General features: G+C 44.4%; 1 long non-coding RNA gene across 1 annotated transcript in view; it reads right to left on the reverse strand.

The window, feature by feature from the left end:
* Nucleotides 1-1246: 1246 nt before the first annotated feature.
* Nucleotides 1247-21243, reverse strand: part of LOC119872021 — a 51716-nt gene continuing 31719 nt past the window's right edge. Inside the window, exons 2-3 of the long non-coding RNA XR_005358900.1 lie at nucleotides 7973-8022; nucleotides 1247-3831 (exon numbers count right to left, since the gene is read on the reverse strand). This is a non-coding gene — a long non-coding RNA (uncharacterized LOC119872021). The remainder of the gene's footprint in view (nucleotides 3832-7972; nucleotides 8023-21243) is intronic.

The following is a 21243-nucleotide window of genomic DNA, read 5'->3' on the forward strand; positions in this document are numbered from 1 at the left end:
GCAGGTCCTCGCACCCTGTACTGTGAACTGCAAGGATGAGGATCCCTACTTCATAGACAAGGGAGCTGAGACCTAGAGATAGTAAGGGCCACAGAGAATGGCAAGACTCAGGTCTTCCCAGGACCTACCTTTCAACTCTCTCTCTTCCTTACCCCCATACTCAGACCAATCCATCTTGTATAAATACCCTTACACCCTGACTCTGAGCACAGGCGATTTCATAGTCCTCAGATGGGGGCTGGTGCTGGGAAGGCCCCAGATGGGAACCTCCCAGACTAAGAGCTCTTCTAAGACAAGGACTCTGTTGAATTCATCTTTGTAACCTCAGCACCTAGCTCCAATCTCTGGCATGTAGTAGGTTGTCTGAAAAGTGAGTTAAATGATTGAATAAAGTTGTGTAGTTTTAGCCTCTCAGATTCTAGAATCTTCCTAGTCTCATTCAAGTCTTAGCAGAGGGGACATTCCCCTTAACCTCATAGCCTCTTCTTTGCCCTATTCCTAGATAAGACAAGTGCCAACAGGCTATAGTGGGATCATTCTTGAAACACGCTGGGAGTTCCTCAAGAGTGACAGAAGCTGGGTAAGTCAGGGAAGAAAAGACCCTGGGCCAGGGTGGTCCCCAGTTCAATTCTCCATGTTGTAAGGGATACAGCAAATCCCGGCTTGGAACCTGGTGCCAAAGAGCCCAAGATGGTCGAGATGCATGGCAGCAGAAGGTTTCAGACAATGTGCGATACCTGAGGTTAGGTGAGATCCAAGCTGGTTTCCCCTTTATTCTGAAAGGAGGACTCCGAAGGGGACACAATTTGTAGCCTATGACAGAAGAGTGCTCAAAGTCAAGGAGCAGCATGAACCATGGAAGAGCATGGGGTATATTTGGGAGACTAACAAGCTATGTGATGGGTGGGCAGATATGGACCCTGAGCAGCAGAACAAGCCTGGGGAGGAGACTGGAACTGGCTCCCGGAGGGCATCAAGTGCTGGAGGCCTAGTATTGGACAGCCTGATTGGACAATGGGGTGAAAGGGACAAGGTAATATCCATCCTGCTGTCAGAAAACTCTTACAGCTTGGCAGGTGATTCCTTTAACGGGGGTGAGGGAGTCAAATTTGCATAGAGACTGCCTTAGTCCATTTGAACTGTTGAAAAAAAATACGGGTAGACTGGGTTGCTTATAAACAACAGAAATTTATTTCTCATGGTTTTAAAAGCTGGAAGTCCAAGGTGCCATCATGGTTGGGTTCTGGGGAAGGCCCTCTTTTGAGTTGTAGACCGTGGACTTCTCACTGCTACTCCCATGGTGGGAGGGGGGCTAGGGAGCTCTCTGGGGCCTCTTTTGTAAGGGCACTAATCTCACTATAAGGGTTTCATCTTGATGACCCAAGCACTCCCAAAGATCCCACCTCCTAATACCATCACATTAGACATTGAGATTTCAACATATGATTTTTGAGGGACACACATGTTCAGACCATAGCAGAGACCGACAAGAAGGCCGTAGTGGTGGTCTTAGGTGAGAGGCGATCAAAGCCTGAATGAGGCAAATGTCTGTAGGGAAGGAGAGAAGTGATCCTATTCAAGAGACAGAGGGCAGATAGAATGGACAATATTCACGGCCTGATCAGGTAAGAGAGCCCGGGAAGGTGGAATGACTCCAGGTTCCCTTGCAAGGGGCCTCAAGTGGATGATGGCACCCCACACTAAGGTGGGGAATTTGAGAGGAGTGCAGACTGAAGGTCAGATCACAATTCCATTTTAGACACTTAGGTTTGAGGGTTCCTGTCAGATACCGGGAGAGATGCTCAGGGGCAGCTCTGGAATTTCACACAAGAGCTAATGGGACGTGTGACTCGGAGATTCTCGGGCCACCTACAGTCAAGTAGGGCTGTATGGAGAGGTTGTAGTGAAACCAGCAAGACACATCAGGCCATAGAAGGGAGGAGAGAAACAAACAATGCACGATCCCTTTGAGCCCCGATTTCACCCAGAACCAACGACTGCCATTGTTAGAGATCCTTCAGTCTTCAAACCGAATACATAAACATCGAGGTTAGATTCGCAGTTTTTGGTTAAAGCAAGCCATTACCTGTCCGGTAACCCAAGATGTTGCTGAGGTGTATTAGCTTTTGATTTTCTAAATCCTATTTCCTTAAAATGCACCAAGTTTCCATCTGTGCTTAGAGGCAGAAAGTTCCCAACTTAAGATGAAAAGTCAGTCAGTCATCAAGGCAGCCTTTTTCCTCAGCTGAGGCTTGCACACCCAGTGTTGTCAAAGGCTCCTTGTACAAGATCAGTTGAATTTCGTCCGTTTTTACCAATTTACATATTTTTCCTTCAGCCCTCCAAAGGAGCACACTTCAGGATTTTCAAATTTCCTCCTGGCACGTTACAGAGTACGAAAAGGCAACATGGCCCCCCAGTCACTGAGGCTCCCATGTGCCGAGGAGAAAATGTTTACGGTACAATTTAGCCTGCAGCAATTTTTTTATAAACCTCAGGGAAAGAAGAAGAAACAAAAGCTGTTGAAATGTGAAAATAATTAGAGAAGAGACTTTCCCAGGGAACAAACATGGCCCACACTGTACAGAGGGAAGAACAAACAAACTTTGGGGAGGTTATGGAGTTGTAAAATCCTTGTTTACTTTTGAAGAAAGAAATAAAGTTGGAGGGGAGCCACCGGGTCTGCACAACCATAAATCAAGTTTGGGGGTAGGGTGGGGGGTGAGGAGGGAGGGGTTAGACTATTAATCCAGAGTCCAAAACAAAGCAACATTCCAGCCGTCCCTGGTGGCGTGTGAACCTGTACCGTTTGATTTCTGAGGAGATCTGGCCCCTGCCCAGTGTCACTGTCTTCGCGATGTCAACATGCCCCGGCCTGGCCCCGCCACACGGTCACCCCATCGGCAAAGCATTTGGTTTGGGTTAAGGTTTCTGACATGGAGTCACAGGGTGGCTCGACTTTCAAAAAGAAAGGGGGAAAAAAAAATCAAAACACCCTAGTTCCCTCTTCTTCTCGAGCTAAACTTTCCACAGCAGTTTCAGCAGCGACAGAAACCACCGGCGGCCCAGTGAGGCGCAGCCAGGGCTGGCCCAGTGAGGCGGGAGGAAATTCCCACAGCGCGGGGCTCGGCTCGGGGGAAGGGGCCCTCCCCGGGCCTCTTCCCGCCCAGGCCTGAGGTGAATTTGCCTGTGAAAGGTCACCACTGAACTGCCTCCCAAGGCTTTGGGATTTTTCTCCAGGCAAAGGAACGCGTCAGGGTTCTGGGAGAGAACAGTCCTGTTTCCTATTAAGTCAACCGCCTAGAAATGACACCCAGAGTCACCGAGAACCTGAGGCCTTTTAAAGTGACAAAAACACCAGGTGTGAAGTGACAGTCCTCACATTCACCTAGTAGCCCGAAGACATCCATTGCCTAGACCTCAGACTTCTTTCCCTTTTCAGACGGAAATGAAAGCGAGGGAGTTTAATTCATCCAAAGCTGACTGAGAGCCTCCTGTCTGCTGGCTAAGCTCAGCGCTGTAAATGCATTGTCTTGTGTAATCCTCACAGCATGTCAACGAGATAAATACCATTATCATAAATGTCCTTATTCTCCTGCAGATGACAACACTGAGGCTCAGAGAGTCCGCACGACCCGCCCACTATGGCACAGCCAGCAATGTGGTTGCGATGCCAACTTCTGTCTGCCTCTAGCTCCATTTCTTTTAACCACGAAGCTCGCTCCACTCTTCCGGCAACACAGGTTCTGCTGGTAGGGGCGGTAGCTAACTGACTGATTGAAGGATACAGGAGATCCAATTTTACTAAAGTTAATTAGCTTCATTAAGAACCTGGTAAAAAAAAAAAAAAATTAAATTAAATTAAATTAAAAAGGACTGGGTAGCAAAGAGTCCTAACAAATAATGATATTGCTAAGAAACTGCCGATTATTGAGTACTTACTATGCCCCGGGTAAGCACTTCGCATAGGTAATTTCAACTGCCCCACAAAAGTACCCTCTGAGGAAGGTGGTATCACCATTTTGGAGCTGGACTGAGTCAGAGAGAAGGTGAAGAGCTTCCCTAAGGTCACCTCACTGGTAAGTGGTAAAATAATCTCCGGGTGTCATCTAGGCTCTAGAAGTGATCTAACACTGGTTCTGATGTAAAAGATCAGGGTCTTGGGGTCTCTGCAGAATGTTACCTATAGGGAGGTGGTTTTTTTTTGTTTTGTTTTGTTTTGTTTTGTTTTGTTTGACCTAAAAGGACTAACTATATAACTTCGCACTACGTTGGGTGCCATCTTAATTGATTTTTTTTTTAATTTTTATTTATTTATGATAGGCACACAGTGAGAGAAAGAGAGGCAGAGACACAGGCAGAGGGAGAAGCAGGCTCCATGCACCGGGAGCCCGAGGTGGGATTCGATCCCGGATCTCCAGGATCGCGCCCTGGGCCAAAGGCAGGCGCCAAACCGCTGCACCACCCAGGGATCCCTTAATTGATTTTGATATGCCAAAGACCAAAGGCCTTTGGTTTAAGATTTCTGAAATGAAGTCGCAGGGTTGTTCGACTTTTCAAAAGAAAAGGGAAAAAATCAAAACACTCTAGTTCCCTCTTCTTCTCAAGCTAAACTTTTGGTATGGCCAAAGAACAAAGCCCTAAATCAAAATATGAGAACAAAACAACAAACTAATAAAACTGTCCCTTCTGACTCCTTTGTCTCCCTGTGATATGAGTAAAGAGGACTCCTAGTCAACTTCTGTAGGCTGCATCAGTCCAGAGCTTGTCTTCTATGGAAGCAGAATTGGAACCCGCGCCAACTACCCTGCCATGATATTTTGTCGTTCTTTAACAGTAAGATAATAGCAGCTGCCCCATGTCTTCATATGACAGGTACGTTATTATCCCATTTTCCAGATGAGGAGATCCTGGTTCAGAGATTTGCCCAAGCTGAAGCAGCCAGATGATGAAGTAATCAGGACAAACACTGGGGTCTTTGATATTTTCTGAAGGGCTCTTCCAAGCACCCATACTGACTCCATGACTCATCCTTATTTCATTTCTGCTACTTCTTTCCTTCACTTTGCTACATGAGTTTCCAACCGCTGTAATAACAAATTACTACAAACCTGGTGGCTTAACACACCACATTCTCTTTTAGTTCTTGGGTCCAGAAGTTGGAAACCAGTATCACTGAGCTGAAATCATCCTGTTGGCAGAGCCGCATACCCTGAGGAGCATCTAGGAGAGAATCCATTTCCTGGCCTTCTCTGTGTCTACAGCTGCATTCCTGTATCCCTTGGCTCATGGCCCCTTCCTCCATTTTGATAGGCCGCAGCGTAGCCTCTGATTCCACCTCACTCTTCTTGCAACACGTGGCCTCTTCCCTTTGTTGTAGTCAAATCCCCTTCTCTGTTTCCAACCATACATATTACCTTCCTTGCACTTGATATCAATGCTTCTTCTGCCTCCCTCTTACCAGGACATCTATGATTGCATTTAGGGCCCATCGGATTAATCCAAGATAATCTCAACAACTCAAGATCCTTCACTTAATTACATCTTTTCCTATGTGAGGTAATAGTTGTGGGTTCTGAGGATTAGGACCTGATATCTTTGGGAAACAATTTTCAGCCCACCATGCTTGCCTTCCCCCTTGAAAATTGCGCTTTGTGTTATTTTTCCAGGAGCAAAAGTAGGGTTGAGTTTGGTCATCTGCTTCTGTTGCCTCATCTCCTTGGTGACCATGAACACTATACCCACCTGTTTCTTTCCAGTTATTCCACTTTGTGTGCCAATTGCCCTGTTAGAGTATCCAGTCCGTGACGCTCCCTTCTGCAGTTCTTATGAGAAAGCTTAACACAAGGCAATGCCTGGTTGAAAGTCAAGTACAAAGAATTAAGTTCGCAAAAAGGAGAAAAGTATCTTTGGGGAGCTGATGACCTAATTGAGGGTATTGCATACATTAGAAAAATGATTAGTAATACCAGAGATTGTCCACTAAATGCCAAGTCCTGAAGGGAAATAGGAATTTGGAAGAGACAAGGGTCCTATGAGCAGAAGAGGTCATGAAAGCCTTTCTGGAAGGACCACAGCCTGCAATGAGTTTTAAACATTAGCTAATATTTTTAAGAAGAGAAGGGAACTATTCTATCTGAGCATCTTCTGTGGGCTAAGCCCTTTATTCCTGCCATCTCATTGCTCTTTGCTACACCTGGCGTGGTGGATATGATACATTTTCAGATGAAGAAACTGAGACTTGATCAGAGAGTTTATATCCCTTTCTCAGCTGGTAGATGGCAGAGCTGATATCCAAGCTTGGGCCACCTGTCTAGAGCCTGTGCACTTGGCTTGCAACCCCGATTACTGGGGTAAGTCACAATGCCATGACCATGGTGTCCAGTGTACTTAGGGAAGAAGAGGCCCCTATTGCAACAAGCAGAGGAACAGAAACCATTAGCACAGAAACATGAACACCTGAGCTAGCAATGGCTGCACACTGGTGGCCCACAGCCTGTATTGAGATAACATGTGTATTTTTGGAAGGACCCAACCAAGCTTTATAGAAAATCTGAAGCAGATCCCTGTAGCTACGTATAAAAAAAAAAAAAAAAAAAAAAAAGCCATCAGCGTGGTGAAGGGGGTGTATTTTCATTCCCGCCAGGCAAAATCAGCTGGCATTGGAAAGGACAGAAGCTCATCACTTTAAGGCATGAATCTCCAGACTTCTAGAGGCATGTGAGTTTGAGAGTTCTAGTAAAACAGTATCTTCCAACATGCAGACATCCATTTGGAAAACCAAAATCAGATATTTTCTATCTTCCATCTTCCATGTTAATTATAATTTCTAAGTAATGTCAATCTACTGATTGAAAACAAATCAAAGCACAATTAGGTTTTCAAGCAAGATGTCCCCAAGGCCCATCACTGTGCATCTTCAGCATCACTGGCATGACTCTGAGATTAATGATAACTCTTGTCAGAGGCATGCTGTTTTACTGTACAAAACATTTTCATGTGCCTTAATTTGTATTATCCCCAGAAAAACAATAGAAGTTAATGCTTACTATTCCTGTCTACAGATGAGAGAACTCTTTAAAATAAATAGCAGTTGTACCTATTGGAAAGGACACTAGTGTTTGGGTTGAAGCCCTTGTAAGGTTTCAGTGCAGGGCTTGCCTTTCCTAGACCATCAACTCATATGTATCATATGGGGCTTGTCAGATAAATTGGCTTGCATGGACCTATCTACCCTGAAAATCTGTGAAAGAAGAGAAAAATATTATAACTCTAAACATATGCACTATTCTTTGTAATGACTTAGAATTGTCACATTTTGGAATAAACCATGAATCTTGGTGGGAGGGTTGGGAAGTTTTAGCATCCACTTTGCTCTTCAGCACCAGTCTCATCCTGTGTTTCTGTGGGCCTGGGAGGCCCTCCTGGATCTCCTCACAGCCCATCAGATTTTTAGAAGGCATGAACTCCTGACTGTGGAAACCTCAATCAGTGCTCTCAGGGAAGTGAAGCTCAGAGAGTTTCAGTAACTTGCTTGAGGACACACAGCTAGTGAGTAACAGTGAATCAGAGTTCAGGGCCCCAAGCACACTGGGCAAGACTTTATGATGAATCCCAAACAAGAACATTTTCTCCAGTTCTGAGTCCTCTTGGAGTTGAACGTGAGTTCAGATCTGTTCTTGAGGCTGGATTTTTCTGTCACACTCAAGTAACACTTATTTCTGGGCCTTTGGGAGGGTCTGAGACCTTAGCTTTAAACATATACATAAGGATTGATGGTATCACAAGACAGGCTGTGGATATATCTGAGCCAATGAAGGTGCTCGTTTGGGTCAAAAACAGAAGCTTTGTGATATGCTGTCCCCCTGACCAGCTAGTACCATCCATGAGATACACGCAGGTGCTTGCGGATGGACACTGCCTAGGAGGTTTCCTGAGGTGTGCTTGCAGTCCAGGTTCACCCCCGACTTACCCAGTGGTCTGCAGCATCTCTTCCACTTCTCTCTACTTTGGCTTCCTCATCTGGAAAATGGGAAGACAATGTGAATGTCCAGAACCTCCTGAAGCACAAGACCACCAACTCTGCATGAGCCTGGGTCTAAATCTCAGCTTGGTTCCTTACTGGCCCGTGTGACGTGTAGTGTGGTATTTAATCTTCTGAGTCTCAGACTCTTCATTCATCAAACAAGGATAAGAATTATGTTTCCAGAGCGTTGTTAGGATGAAATAAAATTGTTAGGGTAAGGAGCCAGGCATTTAGGATAAAGACAGCCATTTTTGTTCCAATATGAAAAAGGTCTGTGAAACAGAAAGAGCTACTGAACTTTAAAGTGGAGGCATTATCATTGCTGGGTTATTGTTACTACCCTTCACAGATGGGCCTGGACAGAAGGCCCAAGGCAGTAGGAGGTAGGAGAAGGCATGAGTCATGGGAGGGCAGCTCCAGGACTTCTCAGTCCAAGAGGCATGACATTTTTGGCCAGTTGTAGAATCCCCCCACTGCGTTCTCCACCCCCAAAGGCGCGTGCGTGCGCACACACACACGCACACACACACACACACAATATTAAAAAGTAAACCACAGCATTTGAAAACCTCCCGTTGGTTTTGCCTTTCCTTCCCCCATGTATTGTTTTTGGGAAGGGCTGTTTCAGCCACAGCACTGCCAAGAAAACAGGGTGGTTTCCCTTGACCACTGGCCATGAATATGTCCCTTTTCCTAAGCTTTGGTGCAGGAGCCCACAAGTGATTTTAAAAAATAATAAAATTCTTCTCTATAAATAAACCCTTATGCTTTCTGCTGTGGGTCTTGGAGGGATGAGTTTCCTCTTCTTTTGAACTAATTAAGGGCTACATTCCCCTCCCCAGAGGAACCACACATCATGAAGCCAGAGAGATTCTGGGTAATCATCCACCATTGTGTTTCCGTCAACTCAGGAATGGCAACATTCCAGAACTTTTACTTAAAGAGCCACCCTGCTCCTCACCAGACACACATGCCTCCACAGAAAACCCCATCCCAGGTTCCCCTGGAGATTTTACTATTGTGGCCTTTACTGACTTTCCAGAGTGGGACAAATTAAGCATTTGCAAGAATTTACTCAGTGGCATGGAGCAGTAGAAGAGGATACATTTTGGAGTCCAGAGACCTGGGATTGAATTCTGACTGTATTCTTGCCCAACAGGGTGATTCCGGGCAAAGAACTTAATTAACATCTGCGTGCTTGCCTAGGCTTCCTTGTCTTGAAATGGATCAGAGCTTATGCACCGTGGTGAAAAAGAAGCAAGATAGACTGCATGTAGAACCTCAAGCACACTGTTGGAATTTAATAAATGCTCATTGTTATCATGTTCTCTGCCTAATTAATTATCAGTAAAAAAGAAAGCTTGCTCTGCTGGGTTCATGGAGAGGACTTCACAACAGGGTAACATATAGGGATGGAGTGGGGCTAAGGGGCCCAATAAGGGATACTGAGGTACCCAGAGCCCCGCCATGGTGGGGAGCTATCAGTACCCCTGTACCTGAAGGCGAAGGAAGAGGGCCAGGTGTTGCTGGAGCCCAGTTAGGGGTAGAGCCTTAGGAGAGGGGCCACTGTAGGAGCAGTAGTTTTAGAGGAATGTGACCATGGACAGACCCAAGCACAGAAGCAGAGAGGGAGCTGGGGGGGGGGGGGGCGGGATACCCCCATCTCTTCTCCTTCCACCCTCTGATCTCTTGTGATCCCTGTCACTGGCCGAGCTCAGCTGGAAGACGCAGATGAGGCACTCTGCCCCCACTCCCACAGTGCAATCACAGGGGCAGCTTCCCAGGGCATAGTGCAGACCAGAGAATAAATACCAGTGGAAAGAGGATGCAATCACCAGGCTGGTCAGAGAGCGGAATTCCTTGTGATTTACATATTGGCTAGTATTACTCAACCTAAACCATAAACAAAACTCTTGCAAAAATCCTAAAGTGATGATGGCAATCACATCACTTCAGGCCTAGAAACTCTTATGTTGTTCCCCACTGCCCAAAAGAATGATTCCCCTACCTCCACCCCTGGGATCCTGTTCCAAGCCCCCTCTTCTAGCTTATCTCCTATCTCTTCCCTATTTGCACCTTCTGAATGGCCCATGTCCTGTCAAGCTTCTTGGCTTTGTACTTGCAGTTCTATTTGAAACTTGTGATGGGCAAAAGTCCTTACCAATCCTCCATCCCTGTCTTCTTGGCTTTACTGACTTCTTGTTGTCCCCCAGCACTAAGGCAGGGCATCTTCTCCTTCAGGCAATGCGCCTTACCCATTTCCCACTAAGTTCTCATACAGGGGCGGCAGAGTGTTGTTACCACAGAGGCTCTGGAGCCAGCCTGCCCAGCATGCTATTTCTGGTAGCCACACACTTAAAAAAAAAAAAAATTATTTATTCATGAGAGACACAGAGAGAGAGGCAGAGACATAGGCAGAGGGAGAAGCAGGCTCCCTATGGGGTACCTGATGCTGAACTTGATCCCAGGACCCCAGGATCACACCCTGAGCCAAAGGTATATGCTCAACCGCTGAGCCACCCAGGTGCCCTTCAGCCACACTTTCCAAGTGGCACTGTGCCCTTGCCACTGAACCTCTCTGTGCCTCAGTATCATTGGGGTGATGATCGCACCCAGCTCACAGGGTTTTCCTAAGGATTAAATGAGTCAATATGTGCAACTCGGAAATGTGCCTGCCTGGCATATAGTAAGCACTTAATATTAGCCAATCTATTTTTATTTTTTGTTATCACTATATCATAGTACTTAACATGTTATAGTATAAGTCAAGGTGTATTTGTCTGATTTCCCACACTGATTTTTTTTCAACAATTCAACTATACGGTCCACACGTGTATTCTCAGTGCCTAGTCCACATAGTATGTGTTCAATAAATGACCAATGAGTGAATGAATGAGCAAGGGGATATGGGAATGATATGAGGACTCAAAAGTCAGTTTCTGCCATCTGGTCTGGGCTTTCGTGTGAAGCAGACTATAGGCCTTTTCTCAAGAATACGTAGAGCTAATGAAGTCAGATCCAGAAAATTTAAGCCCCTCCAGAGCAAAACTGGGCCACCCAGTGGGGCAACTCCCCTGCAGGCCTAGTTTGGGTGGGTCCCCACCCTGAGCAGCCAGCCACTTTCTCATCTAATTGTGTGATAAAAGAAATAGTTCCTCCACCCTTCGCACTTCCTCCTCCCACATTAAAAACTAAGAGTAAAGATCCGCAGTCATGCAGAGCCCCAGTTGTCTCTGGAAAGACACACACTTCTTTCCTCCTCTCCAGGCAAAATTTGCCATTAGGACATTCGAGGTGGAGGTGTGAGATCAGAGAACCTCATGAGCCCCCGGGTACGCCTGCAGATTCCTCAGGTCGCTGGGTCCCAGGAGCAGGTGTGGGCTTGGGGAGGAGGGATGCTGATGCTCTGCTAAAGACACACAGCAGCCCTGATACTTTTCTGGGCTTCTGTGACTTCCTCCTTCCTTCCATCCACACATTTGTGTTCCCTGCCAGAGTGCTTCCCATCATACTCAAGGAAAATAAAATGCGAGGTCCTACAAAGCCCGCATGATCTGCTTCCTGGCTGCCCCTCACCCACAGTCTCCCTACAGCCCCTAAGCACCCAATCTCTCCCTCACTAGGCCTACTGCAGGCCAGCAGGCCTCTTGGCTGCTTCTCTACAAACTGAGCACACGAGACTCTTGCTTTAGGCATCCTCAACGTTCTGTTCTTCCCAAGGCTCTTTCATTTAACAAACAATTTTTAGATTTTTATTTTTAATTATGGTAGGAAAAACACGCACATTTTTTTCATCTCAACCATATTAAAGCATACAGTTCAGTGGCATTAAGTATATTCACACTGTTGCACACTCACCCCCACTATTCATCTCCAGAATTTTTCCTCTTGCAAAACTGAAACTCTGTGCCCATTAAACATGAATTCCTCATTCCCACTTCCCCCAGACCCTGGAACCACCATTCGACTTCCTGTCTCTAAGAATTTGCATTTAAGTAGAATTATACAATATTTGCCCTTTTATGGCTATCTTATTTTGCTTATATAATGTCCTCTAGTCTCATCCATGTTATAGCGTGTGTCAGAATTTCCTTCCTTTTTAAAGCTGAAAAATATTCCATGCATATATATGCTACATTATGTATATCCATTTATCTGTTAATGGACATGGGTTGCTTCTACCTTTTGGATATTATGAATAATGCTGATATAAACATAGGTATGCAAACATCTGTTTGTGTTTCTGATTTCATTTCTTTTGGGTATATGCCCAGAAGTGAAATTGATGAATTGTGTGTGATAATTTTATGTTTTGTTTTTTTTTTTTGACAAGTCAGTATACTGTTTTCCACAGTGGCTGTGCCATTTTTACTTCCCCAATAACAGTGCACAAAGGTTCCAATTTCTCTACATCTTTGCCAGCATTTATTAGTTTCTGTTTTGGGTTTTTTGTTTTGTTTTGTTTTATTTATTTTTTTAAAATTTTTTTACTTATTTATGATAATCACAGAGAGAGAGAGAGAGAGGCAGAGACATAGGCAGAGGGAGAAGCAGGCTCCATGCACCGGGAGCCTGATGTGGGATTCTATCCCGGGTCTCCAGGATCGTGCCCTGGGCCAAAGGCAGGCGCCAAACCACTGCGCCACCCAGGGATCCCTGTTTTGTTTTAATAGTACCCATGTGAGGTGGTATCTTATTGTGGAAGAAACCTAGTTCACCAAAGTTTGGTGACTTCTAGGGCTATTATATGTGACAAACTGAAAACACATGTTTTTGAAACTCAAAAGCCTATGCTCTTTTCTCTATGACAGTTGTTCTCAAATATTTTTTGAATTTAACTAAGCAAAAAAATATATATAAAAATAACTTTGAGGCACCAAAAGAGTCTTGCCAACTTTTTATTTGGCAAAACAAAGACCATTGGAAAGCAATTAATTTGCCATAATGTCACTATTCTTGCATAGGAAGAAAATTTAACCACACACCCTTCAGAAAACACACACACACACACACAATAAAGTTTATCCAACTTAATAAACTTAGCTTTATGAAAATGAAAACCTCACTCTACTGTCCTACCCCAGTAGTGAGGACTGTTTCCCAAACTGTAACTGTCCTTTTCTTCTCGATGGCAAGTGACCCAACCTTGGAAGGCCCTCAGCTGGGTGCTGTGGGAAATACCAAGCCAAGTGCAAGTTGACCTTGGGGGCAATTTGAACAGGCACGGAACAGAGAAAATTAAGTGTCCCACAGGTTAGCCAGCCTGCTCTGCAAGTGACGAGGAGGTAGAAAGCTTTTCCAAATCCTGCCATTTCTGCCAACTTCCTGACCTCTCTAAAACTTTTCTCCTCCTCTCTCTTACCACTAATCGAGGTCTTGTTTTTGAGAGGAAATTGAAAACTTCCGTACAACAAGAGCCATCCTAAATAAAGGGGATAGATGAGCCATGAATGGCAAAAGCAGGTATGTATTGAAGAATTTATAAAACGAAGATTTGTATTAAATATATATAAGGGGCACAGGGTGGTTTGGTTGGTTAAGAGTCTGCCTTCAGCTCAGGTCATGATCTCAGGGTCCTGAGATCGAGCCCCATGTCAGGCTCTGCACTCAGCATGGAGTCTGCTGGAAAAAATTCTCTCTCCCTCTGCTCCTCCCCTGCTCTTTCTCTCTCTCTCTCTCCTTCCCTCCCTAAAATAACTAAATAAAATCTTTAAATACTTATATATTAATATAATTTCAGTAAGGAAAAAGAGGCTTAGGCAGTACTACCCTGCTATGTCTCTGCGCCCAGCCTCACCCAAATTAAATAGTCTCCCATACCCAGAGAAATTACTGGAAACTGAGATTGAATCAATTCATCACACACTAAGATGCAATGGGCTGTTCTCACAGTGGCCAGCTCAGGATTTGGGACCAGATGTCCTAGTTTCCATCCCAGCTCCCTTTTTACTAGCTTCCTGGCCTAGAGCAAGTTACTTAACCTCTCTGGGTTTATTCCTTTATAAATGAGACTAGTTGTATGTACCTTTAAGGTTGTTGTGTGAAATAATTGTCACCACTTCTAGAAGTTACTATTTTACAATACTGCCTGGCCTGTGGCAACTGTTGAAGAATTATTAGCATCATCTGCAGGAAACCCTCCAAGACAGAACCTTCTTCCCTTCCTGCCAAGGCTTTTGCACTTCCCTAGGACCCTGAATACCTCTTCATTATGTTTAGAGAAATAAGATATTCACCATGCAGGTAAGCATAAAGGGTAATAATAATGAACAGTCCTGTTTCTTCCATTCTGCTCCTCAAATCTTACCATTTGACCATGTCTGACTCAGATTTTTTTTTAAAAGCAGAAGTAAAGATGTAGTTCCTTGTGAGCCTATCTCAGATCCCTCCTCTCACTCCCCAGATGTGGCCACTATTCTGGTTTTTATGTTTTCTATTCTTTTGCAAACATTTACACTTTATCCAGAAGCAGTATGTGGTAGTATTTTCCTGGGTTAAAAACCTTTAGTGATTTCCATCTGCCTACAAAATGAAGTGTAAGCTACTCTCTATGACAACAGTAAAACACCTCCAGACCCTGGCCCTTGTTGGCTCCTCCTGAGGCAGGTGTATTCTGCTAGCATCTGTGCTTCAGACATACCACACTGCTCCTTTTGCCCTCAGCACACCAGGCGTCTTCACACACTGACTTCCTTTGACACCTTTATATTTAACACAACTGTGACAACTCCCTCTCTCCCTCGCCCCAACATAATATTACCAAGGCTTCGGGAGTGGGGTGCGAGGCTTGGCGTGCAAATGAGCGACTGTGTGCCAGACTCTTCTCCTATGTTATAGTCACATTTAATTTTCACAACACTGAGTACAGACCAGTGACCTCATTTTATAAACAAGGAGGTCGATGTTCAGAGATGTTAAGTGACTTGCTAAAGACACACAGCTATGCTTTCTACGCTGCAAGTGGCAGAGTCAGAGGCTGACCCTTCAAGGGTCTGGTGCTCTGTTTACTGACCTGCTTCATGAGGACTAGGTGTGAAACTTGGCTCTGCCATTTACTTGTTTTATGACCTTGGACAAATCACTTCTCTTCTCTGAGCCCCTGTTTCCTCATTTGTAAAATAAGAAGATTGTACTCATTGGTCTGGAAGCCCCCTGTCTTCCTAAAGACACAGACCTCTTGTAGTGTCTCTATAGCCTCATACATTCCTTCAGTCTAGGGCATTCCCACTAAGAAGAGTCAACTCTCTGAGGATGATCCCAAGTCAGCAGAAACCTGACAATCCTCTCCAACACTCTTTACAGTTTCTACACCAGTCTCTGAACTAGCAACTCCTGCCACAGGTCTGCATGTCTAGGCTCCTGCCTGGCTTGCTGCATCTCTTCCTGAAGCCAAAAAACCATAAAGAGGAGAGAGAGAATGAATCCAAAGACAATATTCTCACAAAATTACATTAAATTCTCTGAGTGACCATGTGCAACCTACTGCCCCACTCTGAGCCTTAATGACCTCACTTATAAAACAATGGAGGTTGGTTTCCAGTAGACTGAGGTCCCTTCTAGATCTAAGCTTCTATGATGCTGGGCTACTACAAACCACCTGTGGCAAGAATTCACTTATAAAAGTATGAACCATTAAACAAAGGCCCATTCTCCCTGGGAGAACCTGACCTCAGCATATTCAGATGTCTCTTTTGGAATCCAGAAGTCCCTACTTATCTTCCGGGGAATATGTTCCAAGTCCCCCAGTGGATGTCTGAAACTGCAGATGGTACCAAACCCTATATATACTATGTTTTTTCACATACATACATATGCTACAGTTTTAAAAAATATTTTATTTATTTATTCATAAGAGACACACAGAGAGAGGAAGAGGCAGAGGCAGAGAGAGAAGCAGGCTCCCTGTGGGAAGTCCAACATGAAACTTGATCCCAGGACCCCAGGATCATGACCTGAGCCAAAGGCAGATGCTCAACCACTGAGCTACCCAGGTGCCCTTAAAATTTAATTTATAAATTAGGCTCAGTAAGAGATTAACAACAACAATAAAATAGAACAATTATAAAACAATTATAACAATATACTATAATAAAAATTATGTGAATGTGGCCCTCTCTCTTCCAAAAAAAAAAAAAAGCCCATTAGACTGTACTCACCTTCTTCTTATAATGGCATGAGATGATAAAATGCCTATGTGATGAGATAAAGTGACATGAATGATGTAGGCACTGTGATGTAGCATTAGGCTACTCTTGACCTTCTGATGGTACATCCAGGAAAATCATTGACTTTTGACCATGGTTGATGGGGGTAATTGAATCCGTGGAAAGAGAAACTGTGGATGAGGGGACTACTACAACTGGCCACTATCCCAACTTCAAAGTCAGATTGGAGAGAAGTTTCCTAGAAGAACAGGGATTTAAAACTGAGAGGAAGAAGAAAAGAATGGAGTAAAACAAAGTGCTATTCAACCAAGTCAAGACATTTAGGATGACAGACGAGTTTGCTGAGACTTCAGAGTCAGGTGGTCTTAGAGTCAACTCCTCATTCCATCACTTACCGTGTAAACTTAGGCATGAACTTAATAAACTTAACCTCTCTGCGTTTGTTTAAACATATGTTATAAAAAAGTAGGTTAATCATTTTTACTCACGATGACTTGTGGGGCTTGATGGAGATGGTGTGTGAAAATGGCTGTTTAATGCAGTGAAGGTGTTCCAAGTTACCCATTGTTTTTATCGTATGTTTTCTATTTAAAGAGAGTCAGGGACTGCCAAGAAAATACAAAGAAACTTAGGGCCAGATGTTTTTCAGCCAACACATCTACGAGAAACATACTCTGGGAGCATCCTTCATCACAGTATCCTAAAACTGAAAGTGACTCTAGTAATTATCAATTACAGAATAATTACACCAGATTTAGTCCTCAACATCCTCACTGCCCACCACTGCTTGAATGCTGGCACAAACGAAGCCAGAAGAGTGTATTCATAGACAGAGGTGAGTTGAAGCAGACCCCTGAAATGTTGAATGTCAGACCCAGTGGACCTTCCAAAAAATGAGGCCTCGGTCTCCTTTATAACACAACAGTCATCAAACCATTTGCAGTCTGCAATCCCCTCCAAGTTATATTATTCCACTGAGCCTTTGTTCTTGCTGTTCTCTTTCCTGGGGACTCTCCTTACTTCTTCACCTAAGGAGATACCTACTCATCCTTGAAGCTGAAGTTCAAATATCACCACTTCTGAGAAGTCCTCAGTGAAGTCCCACCCCAAGCTGGGTTAAGTATTTCTCTGTATCCCCAGCTCCTTTTACTGAGCACTCACCTAATATGAGTGATCTATTTATGTATTTGTCTCCTTCTCAGACTGCAGATCCTCATAACCAAGGACTTTACCTTATGTACTTCATATCCCAGCTCTTCCCACAGGGCCTGACTCAATGAACAGAAGCTGTCTGAGATGCTGAGCCACCCAAAGGGTCAGAGAGGCCTGTGGAGAGCAGGCTGTGGCTGTGTTGCATCGGGAAGAGATGCCCAGGGAGTGTGTGTGGCAATAATTAGAGGCTGGGTCTGGTCTCCTGAGTAAGAGGAAATGGAGAAGAAAGGTTTTTATTTCAGAAATGCTCTGGGGGTTGTTTTGGTTTTATGTCTGTCTGCCACCAGCTGAATTCATGGAGAAGCCTGTTGAAAGCCTCATGACAGACATTTCTTTTCTTCTCCATTATTCCCAACAAATTTGTGGGATGCTGGACACATGTCTCAACAAAATTATCCTCCGCGAGCAAGATGGTAGTTATTCTTTGAGGGGGATTTGAACAAGGTAACGGGGTGTAATTCTATTACATTATAACCAAGTTTTTTGGTCATTTGGGAGAAGGAGGGATGGACATTCTTCTAATCCATGTATCTGACATTACGCTACGTGCTTTCCACATGTTTACAACATATCGTGAAGTTAGGGATTAGTTGTCTATTTTACACTTGGAGAAACTAAAGGTCTAAGGTTAAGTAACTTCTAATGGTTAAATAACTTTTAACTAATTCTCCATTTAGTTAGGGACCGATCCAGGTATAATCTCCAAATATATGCTTTTTTATAGTCTCATAACCAATGAGGTAAAGATTATAAGTTACCTATCAAATATCCATTTCCCCCTTTATGGTTATATGTGGAACTCCTACTCTCTGCTGGGCAAATTGCTATCCAGAATAAACACATTTCCCAGTCTCCCTCATGGCTGAAGAAGGTTCTATCCAATGGTACATGCGTAGAAGGGGCAAGTGGGGTTTCAGAGGGGGCTCCTGGTAAGGGATAGAGTGTGTGCCCTTTGTTTCCCTGACTTCTCCTGCTAGTAAGCTAGAACCAGGTGTGCTACATGGAACTCCAGAAGCCATTTTGGATATTGAGGTGACCTTGAGGATGGAAGCCACATATTCAAATGGCGCCCCCTGATAACTACAGAGCCTGTGACCAACTCTGCACTGTCAGAATTCTTTCATATGACCAAGGAAATTCTGGTTTAGGTAAGCCTCTGTTTCTAAAGCTGAAACAATACTTATGATGCCTCAGCTCAATCAGAAATTCCCTATGGGACTGCAGGCAAGTTGTTTAAGCATTTTGGGCCTTTTCTCATCTGGAAAATAAGTAGATTGAATTAGAAGGGCATTTTCAAGAAAGGTTCTTTCTGACACTAAGGTGTCACAGCATAACATAACATACACAGCATAACATTGGGCAGCTAGCACCACTGGGTCTGCAAAGGCCCACAGGATGGAAGAGCCTCTTTTTCAAGGATTTTCAAGATAGTTAGAAAGAGAGGTAGAACATTCATTCATTCACTCATTCATTCATTCAATGTAGTGGATGCTGGTGTACTGCTCAGATGCCCCAGTAAGGCCATTTCCCCAGGCACCAGGAGTCTTGGCCACTGACAGTTCACAGCTGACTTCCTCTCCGAGAATTGCCTACTTGAAGGGTACTGTCTCAAGCTAAGCCGTGCCTGCTTTCTGCATCTCATATTCAAAGGATTGATGTGGACAGTTCAAGAGCCTGGCCCCCTTCCTCTGATTTGTGAGAACTTAGAAGGCCATCCCAGCTACAGAGTCCCAGCTCAACTTCATCCCCACCCAATCCTGCTTTGCTTATTCCCTCATGGCTGGTGCTCCCAAAAGCACTCACTCCTAAACTTTCTGCATTCAAATCCCTGCCTCAGAATCTGTTTCCCAGAGGATCCAACTGGAGACTATTGGTAGCAGGATGGCTCTATATGGGATTTTGGATCCCATCATGAGGGCATGAAGAGTGCTGAGAGCACTGGCAAGCCCTGAAACTGGAAGGACTTTTGCTCTTGGTGAGCTGGGGTGGGATCACGGTAAGAGGAAAGCACTGGTTGGTGCTTTGGGGAACGTTTGAGAGCTTTGGGGAAAATAGTTATTATTAAGACTATGGAAAAGGATGGCTCTATTGAGTGTGATTGATGTATTGGAGAAAGTCAATGAAAGGCTGGAAGTAATTAATCATTAATTTAAGACAAACTATGAAAGTCAGAGGGAAGGGCCTCCTTGGCAGCATATCAAGAGATTCTCCTCTCCTGCAGCTGGAAAGCAGAAAATCTGAGGACTGAGTCTGGACTTAATTAAAAGGATAGCAGAGATTCAGTGAAACTATCATTTTCTACCCTGATGTGACTAAGGTCAGGACCCTGATTAGGAAGGAGTGGGACCCTCAGATATGGGGTGAGCACATCAGTGTTGACACACTTGAGAATCTGGGACACTGAAGCTCTGTGCTAGAGCTTCCAGACTACAGAAGTGGCCCAATATTCCCAATTATGGACTAATAATTCCCCCGTGCTTGAAGATAACAACAGAGAACTTTGCCCACCAAGGTAGCACATATCTGCTTCAGGACTTCCCTTCCAGGCCACCAGACTAAACACTAGGACCAAGCCACCCCATAATCCTACCATGGACATGCTGGGCCTTCAGGAAAGAGGCTATATCCTAAAGGAGCGGCAGGGCCAAGCCCATCTGCATTGGCCGGTGCTAGGCACCCATGTATGGGACTGGATCCAGGGGCAACAGACAGTGGGAAAACAGAGTGTATTGATATGTGAGCACTCTGCCCAGACACAGGATTTAACACACAGCAAGGACACTGAGAGACATTCCCAATATGCCAGGAGGTTGGCTGTGTGGATCTTGCAGAAGATCATGTAAAGTGCCTACTCTAAGTGATGTAGGAAAAGGACACCGGGACAAAGAAGAGAGGAAAAGATCAAAAGTCTCAGAAAAGTGCGCATGCTGGGGTGATTGGCCACAGAAAGCCAAGGAGCCCTATCTTCTTAGATAAAAATGTAATAATTGATCAATAAATATGTACTGAGTAGTAACCCCTATGAAGACAGGCACTGTGATAATTTCTTGGGATACTGGGATGAAGAAGTATGGACTTGTCCGCATGGTATCTATAAGCTGTTATGAAGTAGAGACTGATTTTTTAGAAACAAAATTATTTGGAATAATGTTTCCAAAGGGTGTGACTCTTCTGAAAAAATCCTGCCAGGAAACCAGGCTTCTCATTGATGGGGGTGGGGGGTGGGGGGTGGGGGGAGAAGCAGAGGAGGTAGAGTCATATGACCTGGGTTTAAAATCTGTTCTTCATAGAACCTTCCAACCTCCCTTCAACCCACAGCTTAGATCGTGTGACCTTGGGGAAATGTTTTTACTTCTTTTGGCCCTAAGTTTCTCAAGGGTAAAGCTCAGATGATAGTTTCTTCCCTGGTGGGGTACTGTTCCATTTAAATTAAAATGAGATGGTATAAATAAACGTCTCATCTAGTAAAGGCAACATAAACACTCAAAAAAAAAAACCTGGTTCCTTCTCCTTCTCTTATGATTCTATTACTCTGTCAACTCCCTCTCAGTTAAGTCCCATTTCAGTTTAAAAGGCAAATAAGAAAACTAGTTTCTTCTTCCTTCTGTCCCTTCTTCCCCTTTTTGTACTCATTTCTTTAGCAAGCATGGACTGGAACACCTAGTATTTCCCTCACTCATCTTCTTCATATGTATCTGAAAGATTTTTGCCTATTTTTATACAATGTGCACAGGCCCAATGGGATGAAGATTTACCCCTCTGGGACACTCAGAAGGCCATGCCTCTGGTTCCGAAGCTCCTGGAAAATCTGGAGCAACAGCAGCTTTCCTGAGTTAAACT

Source organism: Canis lupus, chromosome 5, assembly GCF_011100685.1.
Source record: "Canis lupus familiaris isolate Mischka breed German Shepherd chromosome 5, alternate assembly UU_Cfam_GSD_1.0, whole genome shotgun sequence".
Lineage (NCBI taxonomy): Eukaryota > Metazoa > Chordata > Mammalia > Carnivora > Canidae > Canis > Canis lupus.